At 42.3% G+C, this 17,740-nt stretch overlaps 1 long non-coding RNA gene across 1 annotated transcript in view; it reads right to left on the bottom strand.

Moving 5' to 3' along the window:
* LOC129704694 (uncharacterized) overlaps positions 1 to 14,103 on the bottom strand; it is a 41,095-nt gene extending 26,992 nt beyond the window's left edge. The window contains exon 1 of the long non-coding RNA XR_008724759.1: positions 12,759 to 14,103. This is a non-coding gene — a long non-coding RNA (uncharacterized LOC129704694). The remainder of the gene's footprint in view (positions 1 to 12,758) is intronic.
* Positions 14,104 to 17,740: the final 3,637 nt, after the last annotated feature.

The following is a 17,740-nucleotide window of genomic DNA, read 5'->3' as shown; positions in this document are numbered from 1 at the left end:
TCTCCCCTCACCACCTCATTCCACCGTTTTATATGGAAAGGGCGAGAGGATTAGCATCTGAGTCCATTGTGTTGACTAACTTACATGAATGAGACACAAACCGTTCATCACTGTTAATGAGTGGCAGTGGGTAAATATCCCAATGAAATGCATCAAGGTAGTTGTGATCAGGCCATTTGGCACAACTGAACTATGCTGGTATTAATGATGTACACACATAAAGCTAACTTTTCCTTTCCATCCTGTTCAGTCACATTCCCCTTGAATATTTCAATGCTTTCTGCAACTACCCTCCCTCCACAACCTCCGATCCTCAAGGTGACGAAGTATTTTCTCAACTATTCCATTAATTGGAAACACCCAGCAGGAGTGGGGAGAAAGTTGAGATTTCAGGTCAGAACAATTCTATGAAAGATTATCAACCTTTGTTATTTCTCTGTTTTCATTTGATATTGTTGAAATATCTAGTTGATTGTTTATGATATTTATAAAAGAAAAGATTAATTTTCAAATATCAAATGGAATAATTAGTGTACTCATTAATATACTTGATTTCCATTGCTGAAAATCTTGTATCCAATGTGGATGCAAGGAACTGCAGATGCTGCTTTACAAAAAAAACACGAAGTACAGGAGGATCTGGGCCCCGATCCAAAATGTCACCTATTCATGACCTCCAGAGATGCTGACTGACCTGCTGAGTTACTCCAGCACTTTGTCGAAACTTGCATTCAATATTAGATACTCAGGCTGTTAAGATACCAATTTGATTTTATGATGACTTCTAAAAAGCTATCTCTTTGTACATTTTTTTAGAAAATAGAACATAAATAATAAAATAACTATATTAAAAAAAAAATGAATCAGTAATGTAGGTGAGGAATGAGCGTTGAAGCTTAGAAATTCAGTTCCCAGGTAAAGAGCAAGGATTAACAGTGAGGCAGGGATTGTGTCTGACCTGGGAAATAAAGTTGGACAAACTCATGCAGAAAGAATTAGGACATTAATTAGTGGAAGAGGAGTTCTGACTGTAGGATTACACACAAGTAGCACCATGGAAAAAGACACAAAGTGCTTGAGTAAGTGGTTCAGACAGTATCTCTGGGGAACGTGGATAGGTGACGTTTTGGATCAGAACACTTAGTATCGTGGAAACATGCCCTTCAGCCCAAGTAGATCATGCCACATTGATCTCTGTCTCACTCTCTCTCTCTCTCTCTCTCATCTCTCTCTCTCTCTCTCTCTCTCTCACACTCTCGCAGGCACTCTCTCTCTCTCTCTCTCTCTCACATTCTCTCTCTCTCTCTCTCACATCCTCTCTCGTACTCTCTCTCTCTCTCCCGCACACTCTCTTACTCTCACTCTCGCACTCTCACTCTCTTTCACACACACACAGACACACACGCACATGCTTATCAAGCCTCCCTTTAAATACATCCGTGCTACTCACCTCAATTATTCAACTCTACGTCATGACTACTCTGTGGTTAAAGGAGTTTCTCCTGAATACCTTGTTGGATTTATTTTAGTGAGTACATTATGTTTATGCCATTTAAATGATGATTTCAAACAAGGCCGCACTGCTTTGATCTCATTGAAACCTACCAGATAATGAAAGGCCAAGGTAGCATGGATGTGGAAAAGATGTTTCCAGTAATGGGGAGTCTAGATCCAGAGGGCACAGCATCAGAATGAAAGGACATACAGTGCCTTCTAAAAGACAATGAGGAGGATTTTTTTTAGCCAGAGGGTGGTGATTCTGTGGAATTCATTGCCACAGATGGATATGGAGGCCGACATGGTATTTTAAAGGCAGAGATAGATAGGTTCTTGATTAGGAAGGACGTCAAAGGTTAAGGGGAGAAGGCAGAAGAATGGTTGAATTTCAGCCATGGTTGAAGGACAGAGAATACTTGATGGGCTGAATGGCCTAATTCTGCTCCTATGTCTTATGGTCTTATGGACCAGTCCTACTGATACACTCTCCCCCACCAACTGTCCAGGATGTGCTCCAGTAACAGTAGCTAATTTGTAACTCACCCGTGTCAGTTAACATAGGCACAGACACAGGCTGAGATTCAAATTCAAGACCATGTAGACAGAGAAATGCATTTAATTGATGGTGGAATTGCAGGCTCAGCAAAGATTCGCCATGAATAGCAATCACGTGATGGGGTCAAAGGTTAATAGCCATTCTTTCTTCGGTATTATCTTCCCTTCCATCTGAATGGTGTCGGTTTTGATAATGTAGTATGAATGAACTGATAAATCTACACTGGGCAGCGTTTGTATGCAACTGATCTTTAGGTAGGAAATGTTGCTGCAAATCCAAGACTGGCATTCATTTAGCCCCAAAGATACAGTTGACATTTAACTGCGCATTCATTCCACAGACTAACTATTTGACTGGGTCACCAGTTCTAGCATGTCCTGTCTGCATTCAGTCAAAAGGCTATTATTTGTTCGAATTCCTTTTCCTGTGACTCTCCCTGTGTGCGAGTTCACCAGATATTGGACCATCAGCAGTTTGAGCCAGGGAGCTGGTGCCATGTGGGGCATGATTCATTGCAGGAGGGTCCTTGCTCCAGGAGAGGTGTGAAAGGGGAAAGATTCTTTATCTCTCCTTTTGTGCTTTGCACAGTTTAGTTTTTAAACTTCTCAAGATTTAGATCATGATAAAGTGCTTAAAATGATACGTGATCAAGCAGGGTTGCTTCTGCAACAAGTCACCTCTCTCCTGCACCATTTTATGTCATAAAATGCATAGGAACTCAAAAGGCTACAAAGAGTGGTGGAAATAGTCCAGTCCATTACAGGTACAACCCTCATCACCATTGAAAGCATCTACGTGAGGCGCTGCCTCAAGAAGGCAGCATCTATAGGGATGCAGTCTAATTGGGATTGGAAGCGTCAAGGTGCCGCAGTGGTGGAGTTGCTGCGTAACAGCGCCAGACCCGAGTTTAATGCCGACTGCAGGTGCTGTCTGTACAAAGTTTGTACATTCTCCCTTTGACCGCATGGGTTTTCTAAGGGTGCTCAGGTTCCCTCCCACGCTCCAAAGACATACAGGTTTGTAGGTTAATTGGCTTCTGTAAATTGTGAATTGTCCCTAGTGTGTAGGATAGTGCTAGTGTGCAGATGATCACTGGTCGCTGCGGACTTGGTGGGCCGAAGGGCCTGTTTCCACGCTATATCTGTGAAGTCTAACGTTTATCATTGAGTATCCCCACCATGTCTCTCCTCATTGCTACTCTTCAACCAGGAGGTGCAGAAGCCTGAAGCCCCATACCACCGGATTCAGGAACCTTTGTGCCAGAAGAAACTATAGAAGCATATAGAAGCATGTACAATTACAACTTAAAAAAAGATTTGGACATATATATGGATAGGAAGGGGTTATAGGGTATGGGCCAAATAGAGGTCCAACATGCCAACGAGATCAGCATGGACAAGGTCGGTCCAAAGGGCCTGTTTCCTTACTGTATAGCTGTATGACTACAACTATTAGGTTTTTAAACGGACCTGCACAAGCTTCATTCTACCTCGACAACCGAACACCACGGACCTCTTGTATTACCATAGGCTTGCTTTTTTTCTGATTGTTTTGCACAATTGCATGGTATTTTTTATTTTTTACAGACTTGCAGAATCTATGTGAAATTTACATATCATTTGTATAATTTATGTTTTTTAGTGTGTTGCCTGGATCTGTGTGTCCTGATGCAGGGATTTGATCAGAAACATTCCTTTCCACCCACAGATGCTGCTTGACCTGCCAATTTTTGCCGGCAGCTTGGTTTTGGTTTTTGTCTTCAGATTCCGCATTCTCTCGTTTCTGCCCAAGAACAGATGTTAATATTAGTGTTAAGGTTTGTACTGATAATTTGTATATAAGTTACCTCATCAGAATAAAGAAGAACATTTGACACTTTAAACTGCTGCACGCTACTAAAGTGGTCAAATTAAAGCCAGATCAACTTTGTCATGTACTCGTGCAGTGAGATACAAGTATAATGAAAATCTTGCTTGCTGCAGCATTACAGGCACACAGACACATAGAATCAGGCAAATAGACAAAAACAAGTTATATCTAAATTATACATAAATCACATAAAGTTTTTGAAAGAAAGAAGACTGTACAGAAAAAACTAAGACATTCATGCAAAACACAATTAGGAAAATAAAACAAGTCTATGAGGTACAGTAGATGGATACGGTGTTCTGTCATTGAGATAGGATTATAATTAGGATGTGAGTCATGAAGCAATACAGCACAGAAATAGATCCTCCCACCCACCACGGTTGCGCCACCCATTGTACCTATCAACACAATTCTACTTACCTATATTAGATCCATAACATTCTATGTCTTGCCAATTCAGATACCTGTCTAGATCCTTCTTAAATGGTGAGAGAGCATATGCTTCCACCAACAGCATATGCCAGACACCAACCATAACGTTTGTTTAGCTAGTTCAAGGGTTATTATGACAGTGCACTGGGTCCGACCCTTCATGTAGACAAAGGAAGATTCATGACTTGTGTGAACATCTTGTCACGTTAAATTTGGCACGTGTACATGACTTTATGTGGCTCATTTACTGACGGTGCTATTTGGTGTAATATCTGCAATTTTGAGTCTTTCCATGCAATTAGAGCAACCACCATGCATGAGCAGACAATGGATCATCCTACAGAATGAGCCACTGATTGAGGGGTGTGCTCGTCTCAACCGCAACGGCAATTTTATTTTGCTATAAATCGCCTTTTAAGTTAGGCTACACAGTTCTCTCTACCATAAACCTATCATTACTAACTGATAATTTTCTCTGTGAGATTTCCCACTTGGGATTCTCTGAAACAAGAAGCTACCTTCTCCTGCTCTTCCTTATTGATCAGGTCAAGATTCAATTGCGTTCAAAAGATAAATGACACAGCAAAGAATGAAAGTGTGAAGTAAATATGGAGACCAATACTAAGAAGTAGGGTCTCGACCCAGAACGTCATCTGTCGTTTTTTTTCTGGTAATGCTGCCTGACCTGCTGAGATACTCTAGCATAGAGTCATACAGTGTGGAAACAGGCTCTTCATCCCGCAGCTCCACCCTTGCTCCCCCTCCCCCCATTCACAACAAGGACAGAGTCCCCCTTGTCCTCACCTTCCACCCCATCAGCTGTGGCATACAGCATATAATCCTCCAACACTTTCGCCACCTTCAACGGGAACCCACTATTGGCCACATTTTTCCATCTCCACCCCTTTCTGCAGAGACCGTTCCCTCCGCAACTCCCTGGTCAACTCGTCCCTTCCCACCCAAACTACCCCCTCCCCAGGTACCTTCCCCTGCAACCGCAGGAGATGCAACACCTGTCCCTTTACAATAGACAATAGACAATAAGTGCAGGAATAGGCCATTTGGCCCTTCGAGCCAGCACCGCCGTTCACTGTGATCATGGCTGATTATCCACAATCCTGCCTTCTCCCCATATCCTTTGACTCCGCTATTTTTAAGAGCTCTATCTAACTTTGAAAACATCCAGAAAATTGGCCTCCACTACCTTCTGAGGAGAGAATTCCACAGATTCATAACTCTCTGCGTGAAAAAGTTTTTCCTCATCTCCGTTCTAAATTGCCTACCCCTTATTCTTAAACTGTGTCCCCTGATTCTGGACTCCCCCATGTTTCCTGCCACTAGCGTGTCCAATCTCTTAATAATCTTATATGTTTCAATACGATCTCCTCTCATCCTTCTAAAGCCCAGCCACTTCATTCTCTCAACATTTGACAGTCCTGCCATCCCAGGAATTAACCACGTGAACCTATGCTGCACTCCTGCAATAGCAAGAATGTCCTTCCTCAAATTTGGAGACCAAACCTGCACACAATACTCCAGGTGTGGTCTCACCAGGGCCCTGACAACTGCAGAAGGACCTCTTTGCTCCTATACTCAACTCCTCTTGTTATGAAGGCCAACATGCCATTAGCTTTCTTCACTGCCTGCTGTACCTGCATGCTTACCTTCAGTGACTGATGAACAAGTACCCCCAGATCTCGTTGTACTTCCCCTTTTCCCAACTTGTCACCATTCAGATAATAATCTGCCTTCCTGTTTTTGCCACTAAAGTGGATAACCTCACAATTATCCACGTTAAACTTCATCTGCCATGCATCTGCCCACTCCCCCAACCTGTCCAAGTCATCCTGCATCCTCATAGCATCCTCCTCACAGTTCACACTGCCACACAGCTTTGTGTCATCTGCAAATTTGCTAATGTTACTTTTAATCCCTTCATCTAAATCATTAATGTATATTGTAAATAGCTGCGGTCCCAACACCGAGCCTTGTGGTACCCCACTAGTCACTGCCTGCCATTCTGAAAGGGACCAGTTAATCCCTACTCTTTCTTTCCTGTCTGCCAACCAATTTTCTATCCATGTCAGTAGCCTACCCCCAAATACCATGTGCTCTAATTTTGCCCACATATCTCCTATGTTGGACCTTATCAAAGGCTTTCTGAAAATCCAGGTACACTACATCCACTGGGTCTCCATTGTTCATTTTTCTAGTTACATTGTCAAAAACTTCCAGAAGATTAGTCAAGCATGATTTCCCTTTCGTAAATCCATCCAATCCTGTTACTACCATCCAAATGTGCCACTATTTCATTTTTTTATAATTGACTCCAGCATCTTCCCCACCACCGATATCAGGCTAACTGGTTTATAATTCCCCGTTTTCTCTCTCCCGCCTTTCTTAAAAGTGGGATGACATTAGCTGCCCTCCAATCCACAGGAACTGATCCAGAATCTATAGAACATTGGAAAATGATCACCGATGCGTCCACAATTTCTAGAGCAACTTCCTTAAGTACCTTGGGATGCAGACCATCAGGCCCTGGGGATTTATCAGCCTTCAGTCCCATCAGTTTACCCAACACCATTTCCTGCCTAATGTAAATTTCCTTCAGTTCCTCCATCACCCTAGGTCCTCTTGCCACTAGTACATCTGGGATATTGTTTGTGTCTTCCTTAGTGAGACAGATCCAAAGTACTTGTTCAACACGTCTGCCATTTCCTTGTTCCCCATAATACATTCACCTGTTTCTGTCTTCAAGGGTCCAACTTTGGTCTTAACTAAATTTTTCCTCTTCACATACCTAAAGAAACTTTTACTATCCTCCTTTATATTCTCGGCTAACTTACCTTCGTACCTCATCTTTTCTCCCCGTATTGCCTTTTTAGTTATCTTCTATTGCTCTTTCCCAATCCTCTGGCTTCCCGCTCATCTTTGCTATGTTATACTTCTTCTCTTTTATTTTTATACTGTCAGCCATGATCGCCCCTTACTCCCCTTAGAATCTTTCTTCCCCTTTGGAATGAAATGATCCTGCACCTTCTGTATCATTCCCAGAAAGCTACCATGCCATTGTTGTTCCACTTGGTGTCAAATTAAACTTATTGTTATGCTTTATCTGATGGGATAAATTGCAGACTGATTTTTAAAATCTCAAAATTTTGTAACATTGCTACTTTATTTCTCGGCTAGCTACCTGTCATGCTAGGGTATCTTTCCAGTCAACTTTGGCCAGCTCCTCCCTCATGCCTCCATAGTCCCCTTTGTTCAACTGTAATATTGAAACTTCCGATTTTCCCTACTCCCTCTCAAATTGTAGATTAAAACTCTCCCCACGACCATCCAAGGACCTCGACAGTCTTTTCAGGTGAGACAGAGGGTCACTTGCACCTCCTCCAACCTCATCTGTATCCGCTGTTCCAGTTGTCAACTTCTGTACATCGGCGAGATCAAGTGCAGGCTCGGCAATCGTTTCTCTGAACACCTCCGCTCAGTCCACCTTAACCTACCTGATCTCCCGTTTGCTCAGCACTTTAACTCCCCCTCCTGTTCCCAATCTGACCTTTCTGTCCGGGGCCTCCTCCATTATCAGAGTGAGGCCCAGCACCTTATTGGAGGGACAGCACCTCATATTTCGCTTGGGTAGCTTACACCCCAGCGGTATAAACATTGACTTCTCTAACTTCAAATAGGCCTTGCTTTCCCTCTCCTTTCCAGTTCGCCCACCAGTCTTACTGGCTCCGACTACATTCTATCTCTGTCCCGCCCACTGCCCTACCATCAGTCTGAGGAAGAGTCTCGACCCCAAACGTCACCCATTCCTTCTCTCCAGAGATGCTGCCTGTCTCGCTGTGTTACTCCAGCGGTGAAACCTTCTCATGGCGATCCCGACACGATGCACTCTGTGACGCATTGGGCGACCAATTCTGTCAACATGTTGGACGATGACGGAAGCCAACAGTGAGCTATACATCGTCTGACACACGAGCGAACGAACTCCAGCATTTTGTGTCTACATTCGATTAAAACCAGCATCTGCAGTTCTTTCCTTCACCCTTCAGCCCAACCTGCCCACATTGACCAATGTGTCCCATCTACATAAGTCCCGCCTGCCTGCATTTGGCCCATTTCCCTCTAAACCTGTTCTATCCATGTACCTGTCTAAATGTTCCTTACTCATCACTTAACCTGCCTCAACTACCTCCTCTGCCAGCTCATTCCCGACATCCATCGCGCTTTGTGTAAAAAAGGTTACCCCTCAGGTTCCTCTTAAATCTTCAACACTAGAATGGATCTTAAACCTATGTCCTCTGGTTCTTGATTCCCCTATTCTGGGCAAAAGACTGTGCGTTTACCTGATCTGTTCCTCTCATGATTTTGTACACCTCTATAAGATCACCCCCAATCCTCCTGCACTCCTAGGAATATAGTCCTGTCCTGCTCAACCTCTCCCTATAGCTCAGCACTTTGTGTCTATCTTTACTAAGTTCTACTTGATATCAATGCCTACGTATTTCCTGTTGAACAGAGATTTGCAACTGACCAGCCAATTGCAGGTGACAATTCCCCATCTCCTTGTCTCTCTCATGGAGCCTCCTTATTTTAGAAAACACTCTCTTTTCTAAAATAAGAACAGGAGATTGTGGAAGCACCCAACAGGTCAGGCAGCCGGAGCTTGAATTACTAGTGCAGCGGTATAACCACTGTACCTCACTAATCTGGATTATGGATTCACTCGAATGAGACATAACAAAATGTACTTTCATTCATTTTCACTCTGGATACAATATTAACCCTGCATACAATAATTGTATCACCAGTTGCAGACTTGCACCCAACACTCAATTTATAATTCCACAAGAAACAGAATAAAAGGCCACCATTGCTGTAAAACATCCCATAGCAGTAGTATAGTGTTAAACTTTCAAATGTCAGTTAAAGTACTGAACAGTCTCATCTGAAGCAGCACTAGCGTGCATTAGTAATCCAGTTACTCAGTCAACAAGTAGATTCTTCAGTAAACCCCCTCTACAGAATTTAACTGTTATTACATATGTTACTTGCTCAGGAAGCTAACATAGTTACGGGACCCTAGAATGGATCTGGTGTTGGGGGAAAAAGGGAAGTGGAGTGGCTTCTTTTCCACTTTACTTGCCTTTCCCCCCCATAAAATCAGAATATACAGATTGCCAGATGTTCTGCCAAACCTAATGTTATCATAGCTGACCATACATCTCAGCACCAGTTCCTTCACAACCCCCCACATCTCTTGACTATTGACTACTGATTTCCCTTTGTATCTAAACATCTATTGGTCTCTACTTTGAGTATATGCAGTGAGCGAGCCCAATTAAGTAAAGAATACTAGAGATTCATCCTCCACAGGGTGAAGACATTTATCCCCCATCTCATTTATGAATGGCCGCCCTTTTATTTAGTGGCTGAGATCCCTGGTTCTAGACACCGCAGTCAGTTGAAAACATTATTATCACATTTACCCTGTATGAATTTTGTACATTTCAGTAAGATCTTTTCTTGAGTCACAAGTCTGCTTGATCTTTTCTCATGCAATGAATGCAGAAATCAATCTGGTGAACCTTCACTGTAAGCCCTCAATCACACTTTTATCCCTCCGTAGTTGTGGAGACTAGATCTGTACACAATATTCCAGATGTGGTCATACCATAGCTGTTTATAATTAGAGCAATCTTTCTCTATTCTTACACTCAAATCTTCTTGCACTAAAGGTCAACATGCCACTTGTTCTCATAATTGCTTGCCGCATCTTTCAATGAAACATGTACACAAATCCCCAGGTCTACCAAACACCAACATCTTTCCATCTCTCTAAAGTAACTTATCTTTTCTACTTCTTCTACCAAAGTAAATGACCTCACATTTCTCCAATTTATATTTCATTTGCCATTCCTCAACCATCCACTAGCATGGAGTGAAAGCAAGAATGAGACATTGCCAAAGAAGAGACATTGCCTGAGCCACCGAGTTACTCCAGTACATTGTGCCCTGTTCTGTGAAACAGCATCTACAATTCCTTGCTTCTTCATCATGACTTCAATATTTCTTTTCTGACGATATGTCTAGGAGTTTTTTTTCCACACAGGTTCTACCCCCTCTGTGCAATGGAGAAGATTTTAACCTGCGGCCGTTTCCAGAGACCCCTTGAGCTGCCTACATTGAGCTTCAGGGTGTCCCACAGTGGACCTTGCCAATCCATAACATTCAGCATCTTGCACATGTGTGCAGCACGTAATTTTATTAAGTGTTATCTCTGTGTGCTCTGTTTGCCGGCCTGTTATGCTGCTGCAATTATGAATTTAATTGAAAGACAAAAAATGCTGGAATAACTTTTTATTTTGTGTCTTCCTTTGGTAAACCAGCATCTGCAGTTCTTTGTTACAATTAATTTAATTGTTCTGGCACCATCTCTGCAGAACAAGGATAAGTGACATTTTGGGTCGGGATCCTTTTATTTTAACACATGATTGTTTTAATTAATTTAACACTATGAGATCACCGCTTAGCTTCCTGTGCTCTGAGAAATAAATTGCTGGCATGCTCAATTTCTCCCAATAAGTTAGGCACCTCGTCATTATCTTGCTCCTGGTATTTTTGCCACTGCCTTTAAGTCTGAATGCGTTGGTTATAACATTCTTGACTGTGAGGTCTCCCCTTATTTACACTATCTAAGGCTTCAGAATTTTGAATGAAGTTGGCTGAGATAGAAGCATTTGTACCTTCTCCCAGTGGAGTTTGTATGTTCTCCCTGAAGGAGGTTCTCCCTGTGACTGCATGTGCTTTTTCCGGGTGGTCTGGTTTTCTCCCATGCTCCAAAGACGTGCGGGTATTGTAGGTTAATTGGCTATTGTAAAAAATGTGAATTGTTCCTAGTGTGTAGGATAGTGCTTGTGTATGGGATAATCGCTGGTTGGTGTGGACATGGTGAGTTGAAGGGCATGTCTCCACAGTGTATCTCTAAAGTCTAAAGTATCCAAATGTTTGATGAGAGAGCACCTGCTGTACCACAAAGGCCAACTTGAGATGTGATGCTTCTAACCCAAGTGGTCTTTTCCAATCAAGATGTCCCATTTACAGTTACTCTTTTTGCAAGCATTTACACAGTTGCAAATGTGCTGGCGAGCTGGCTTAAACTCTAACAGAAATGATTCTCTCTGTGTGTCGTCTGCGGTTTTATTTTAAACCACACGCTGATCAAGAAAGACAGCCATTTTATCCCAGAAAGAAAAAAAACAAAAATGTGCATTTTCTGGGGTGAGTCGTGATTTTAGGCTTGGAAGTCAGGTCTATAATCACAAACGCAGAGGAGAAAGTCAGACCAAATTGCAAAGTTTAAAAGGGGATAATTTACACACCAATTAATTATGAGCAGGAGAAGTTTATTCAGATCCTCATGTCCGTTTTCAGAGTCATTTAGTCAAAAAGTCATACCTCACGAAACAGGCCCTTTGGCCCAACTTGGCCACACTGACCAAAATGAGCCATCTACGCTTGTCCCACATGCCCGTGTTGGTCCCATATCCTTCGGAACATTTCCTATCCATGCATCTGATAACATGCCTTTTAAATGCTGTTATAGTACCTACATCAACTACTTCCTTTGGCAACTTATTCCATATACTCATCACACTCTTGTGTGAAAATGTTGTCCCTCAGGTTCTTATTGAATCTTTCCCTTCACCTAAACTTATCTCATCTGGTTCTTTCTTCCCATACTCTGGGTAAAAGACTCCAAGCATTCACCCTATCTATCCTCTCATATTGTATACATGTTTATAAGATCACCCTTAGCCTCCTGCGCTCCAAGGAGTAAAGTCCTAGCTAGTCCAACCTCTCCCTATAGATCAGGCCTTCATGTCCTGACAACATCCTCATAAATCCTCTCTGCATTCTTTCCAGCTTAACGACATCCTTCCTACAGCAGGATGACCAAACTCGATGCATTAAAAGCAGCCTCACTAGTGTCTTGTACAACTATTTAATAGATCATGGCCAATTCAATTACAACCTTCTCAATGCTACATTCCCATCTACTTCTGATTCACCCTATTGTTCATCGAGAATCTATCTACTTCTGACTTACAGATATTCAAAAGAACCTGAGTTAGACCCAAAGTGCTGGAATAACTCAGCGGGTCTGACAGAAAAAAAGTTCAAAAAACAACACATAACTGTGGAAAGAGAAACGGATTCAACAATTCAGGTTGAAAGCCCTTCATCTGATGAGCCTCATGTTTAATGAAGGGCCTTCCACCTTTATCATAACCCTGTTTCTATTTCCACACATGCTACCTGACTTGCTGAGTGTTCCAGCATTGTAATATTTTTGTTTTCAATTTTTGAATTGTTCCATTGAATAGCTACTTACACTGAGATCTGCTTCGGTATAATGGCAGCACAGTGGCACAGCTGGTTTGATCCTAAGCTTGGGTGCTGTCGGTGTGTGGAGTTTGCACCGCACGTTCTCCCTGTGACCATGGGTTTCCTTCAGGCGCTCCGGTTTCCTCCCACATCCCAAAGTGGTGTGGGTTTGTAGGTTAACTGGCCTCTGTAAATTGTCCCTGGTGTGTAGGGAGTGGATGAGAAAGTGGGATAACATAGAACTAGTGTGAACGGGTGATCGATGGTCGAAGTGGACTGGGTCAGCCGAGGGGCCTGTTTCTATGCTGTATCTCTAAACTAAACTAAAATTAAAAATCCGACCATGGCCAATCCAACTAAACTCATAGCTGGGTAATTATGAACTGAAACAGGCTATAAGTGGAACAAGTTGAAACACGTTCTTCACATGCCAGTAATAGAGAGCAAACCACACTGACCTGTAGAAAGCCATCAGCTCAGCTTGCAGGGCCTGACCCAACCCAGCCCAAACGTTTAATCATTCTTTACACCTGGTCAGACTCAAACCCCACATGCATTGTGGAGTCTCATCAGGCTCAGGTGGAGTAGGTTAGGCTGGTGCTGGAGTAAGTTCGTGAAATGTAACAGAAGAGCAAATAGTGGGAGAAGGGACTTGATTGAAGTATAATAATCCCGAGGAGTCATTGAATCAGGGAGACATAGTCATACAGTGTGGAAACAGGCCCTTCAGCCCAACTTGCCCACACAGACCAATGTGCCCCATTTACATTAGTCCCACCTGCAAGCATTTGTACCATATCCCTCTAAACCTATCCCATCCATGTACCTGTCTAAATGTTTATTAATTGTTGCAGAAGTCCCTGCCTCAAACTACCTCGATTAGATGAGGGATTAGCCATTTAAAATGGAGATGAAGGAAATTTTATTTCTGGTGTGTAGATTGATTATGTCCAGGTGTGAGGGTCTATTCTTTCTTCTGCTTTTGTTTGCTTGCTACGGTCAGGCAAACGCCTCCGTTGCCATGCTGTGAGAGCGGAGAGGATGAGAAGGAGTTTCTTCCCAGAGGCCATGAGGACTGTAAACTCCTATCTCACCAGGGACCAACTTTATTGCACCACTTTACTGTTTTTTAAAATTGCTGTATTTTTCCTTTTCTTTCCTCCCACAAATATGTAATATGTGATTCTGTTCCATTCTGTTTGTAGTTTGTTTGTTTTGTTGCACAATCCACGAGCATTGCCACTTTTCATTTCACTGCGTATCTCGCATGTGTATGTGGCAAATAAACTAAACTTAAACTTGAACTTGAAAAGTTGGTGAAGAGTTAAGGATTTGTATTAGAGTTATAATGCGGAGTGAAACTTTCATTTGGTAAACAATGAAAAGTGATCATTTCATGATTTCAGCAGGTTCCAAGGTGCTTTATTCTTAACAAATTCTGTCTAAAACAATCACAGTTGCTGTGTACAAAATACAGAAACTAATTTGCACTAGGCAATGCAATAAGGACCAGTTTCGATGATGCTACTTGAAAAGTCAGCATTGAACAGGACTCTGAACAGGGGAGAATTCTGCTACAGACTAGCTGAACCACCAGCTGTGCTGGCATTGCTTCTGTCTCTCACTGCCCTTCAGCTGCCGTGACTCCCAAGGCCAGTGAAACCTGGCTGCCTGTTTTAAATGAAACATCTGCTGAAACGTACTCTCGATTACGTTGCTTAAATGATCAACTTGCCTCCCCTCTCCACTCTTCAATATTTCAGGATGAACCATTGCATTTTACAATCAATGGCGCCCTTTAGTCACTGTTGCAATGTTAGGAATGCAGCAGCTAATTTGTGCACAGCAAGACCCCAGAAAGAACAATGTTGTTTTTCAAATCAGTAATTGGAGAGCATAAATCCTAAATCATTGCCTTAGAATGAAGAGAGTCAGCGGGAGCATTTCCTGAGGCTGGAGGCTGTTAATTAAGAGAAATAGTGGAAGCAGATCTAGATTAGTTCCTTAAAGAAAGGGATAAGTTCTTGGAACTGAAATTCACAGAATTATGGAAAAGTTACAGCACGTGGTCTGTTTGACACATTGGATCTACAGTGTAATGGATGTGTACAATGGAGGTATCCAAATAGTCCCTCTCCATTGTTTCCTCCCCATAGCCCTGCTCATGCAATAAAAAGGAACTGCAGATACTTATTTATACCAAAGATAGACACAAAGGCTGGAGTAACTCAGCGGCTCAGGCAACATCTCTGGAGAAAATGGATAAGTGACGTTTTAGGTTGTTAAGAACAAGAGGGATGTGCACAAGAGGAATCCAAATAGTCCCATTCCTCGCCCTCTCCCCATAGCTCTGCTTAATAAAATAAAGAGGAACAGGAGATGCTAATTTATACCAAAGATAGATATGAAAGGCTGGAGTAATTTAATGGGTCAAGCAGCATCTCCAGAGAAAATGGATAGGTGACGGTTCGGGTGGGTGCCCTTCTTCAGTCTGATTGTAGGGGGGGAGAGGGGGTTATGTGTTCCTTTCAGGTACAGACCCAGCTCTATTTTGAATGTTACAGTGGGATCTGCCTCTACTAATCCCCCCCATGGTAAAGCAATCTAGTTCCTAACCACTTATACGAACAAAAGGCATTCCGCATGTTAAATTTTAAAGTGTGAATGAAAATTGGGTAGCAGTCAAGGCAATAGTTTTAGTTAGGGAGATAAATCAATTTGGTTCAATACGTGACGGGGGATTTGATTGAATGGATAAAAGATGTTCGAATTAACTTAGGGCAACACCAAGTTTTATTAGCATCATAAGCAAACATGGGCAGGGATATAATGTGCCGACATTAACCTGTGTGTCTAGAATTTCTCAGGGAAATCATAAAACCTCAAAGTCAAACATTCAGAAGGATAAAACTAGTCAAATTTGCGTGCTATTGGCAGGCGAGCCAGAGGCAGTGGGATTATTTCCAGATTCTTTCTGGTTCTATAAATAGTCCATTTGTCTGTGTTTAGAACACAAATGAATCTGGCTTTTCTTCAGCAATTTAAAAAAATATTTACCACTGAACGCCAGAGATCTAAAATCTAGGAATCTCCGAGGTCTCTGGTAGTTAAACAGGCCTTGGTTTGCATTAGGTTTTATTGTTCCTTCCAATGTTCGCCCTCTTTCAAAGACTCCAACTCACGCGAAGGGCAAAAGTTCTTCTATTAATTGAAAGACAGTTAGCTTCTTCCATGACTTCAGACAAAACTGATTCAAGGATAAATGCGTCATTTGCGAGCTGGCAAGCTGTAACTAAAGGGGTACCACAGGGATCAAAGCTGAGGCCTCAGATATTTACAATCTACTTTAACGATTCAGATGAATGGAACAAGTGTACTGCAGCAAAATGTACTGACAATACTCAGATGGTGGGAAAGCAACGTGGGGGTGATCAAAAAGTATGCAAAGATTAAGCAAAAGCGCAAAAATTGGACAGAGGGAGTTTAAATTGTAGAACTAAAAGGTTATCCATTTTTGCAGGAAGAAGAGAAAAGCATCATATTGTTTAAATGAAGAGATAATGCAAAATAATGGTGTCGGCGATGGTAAGATTAGTCTTTGGCTTCAGAATAATATCAATCAAGTGGTCAAGAGAGAGAAAGAAATGAGTTGTGTTTAATTGGCTTATGTACCATAAATGGAACAATGGAATTCGTATTTACAGCAGCTTAACAGGTTTGGAAACACAGTAATCATGGATAACATTATAAACTAAAAAGATTCAATAAATTAAAAATGCCAATATTGGTGCTTAAAAGCATAAGTCCTTAGAGCAACCAAGACAGTTTGTAGTTCGTAGCTAAGTTGGTGTTAGTAGTGTTCAAAAGCATGATGATTGTTGATAGGCAGATGAACGATGGATGGTATTGATTCTTGAAAACTATGAGGTGATGTGTTATGGGAGGATTAATAAGGTTAGGATAAACGCAATGAATGGTAGGACCAAGGGAGAATGAAAGAGCAGAGGGAACTCGGTGTGTGAGGTATGATTGCACAGATTTGGTTTCTGGAGTTTAGAAGAATTATAAGTGATCTTATTGAAACATATAATTCTGAAGAGGGCACAAAGTGTAGTAACTCAACAGTCAGGCAGCATTCCTGGAGAACAAAGATGGGTGATGCTTTGAGTGGGGACCCTCATTCAGACTGAACAAGGTCCTTACCCGAAACATCACATTTTTCACACAGAGAGTGGTGAATCTCTGGAACTCTCTGCCACAGTTGAGGCCAGTTCATTGGCTATATTTAAGAGGGAATTAGATGTGGCTCTTGATTCTAGAGGCGAGAAGGCAGGTACGGGATACTGAGTTGGATGATCAGCCATGATCATATTGAATGGCGGTGCAGGCTCGAAAGGCCGAATGGCCTACTCCTGCACCTATTTTTCTATGTTTCTATGTTTCCATGTCACCCATCCATGCTCTTCAGAGATGCTGCCTGACTCGCTGAGTTACTCCAGCACTTTGCATCTTCTTTTGTAAACCAGCATCTGCAGTTCCTTGGTTCCACACTCTAATTCTCAAGCGGGTTTGATAAGGTGTAAGCTGAGGGAACGTGGAACCAGGTTCCGTAGTTTCATAATAAAAAGACGGAGATGGAATTTCTCTCTTCAGAGGATCATGAACAACAATAATTCTCTAATCCGGAGACTTATGGAGGTGGAATCGTTGAATCTGTTCAAGGCTGAAATAGATAAGCCTTTGGACCATAGGCAGGTTGAGGGTTATGATCAATGGCAAGAAAGTGGAGCTGAGGCCAAGGTCAAATCTGCCTTTAAATGGAGGAGCAGCGACTAGTGCCTGAATGGCCCATTCCTGCTCACATCCCTTCAGCTCAGGACATCGCAAAAATATATCACAACCCGACTGAAGACGGTTTTTGACCTGAAATGTCACCTATCCATGTGCTCCTGAGGACACAAGTGCTGGAGTAACTCAGCAGGTCAGGTA

This window comes from Leucoraja erinacea, chromosome 16, assembly GCF_028641065.1.
Source record: "Leucoraja erinacea ecotype New England chromosome 16, Leri_hhj_1, whole genome shotgun sequence".
NCBI classification, from domain to species: Eukaryota; Metazoa; Chordata; class Chondrichthyes; order Rajiformes; family Rajidae; genus Leucoraja; species Leucoraja erinaceus.
The sequence above is the reverse complement of the archived record's forward strand: the minus strand, read 5'-3'. Positions and strand labels throughout refer to the sequence as shown.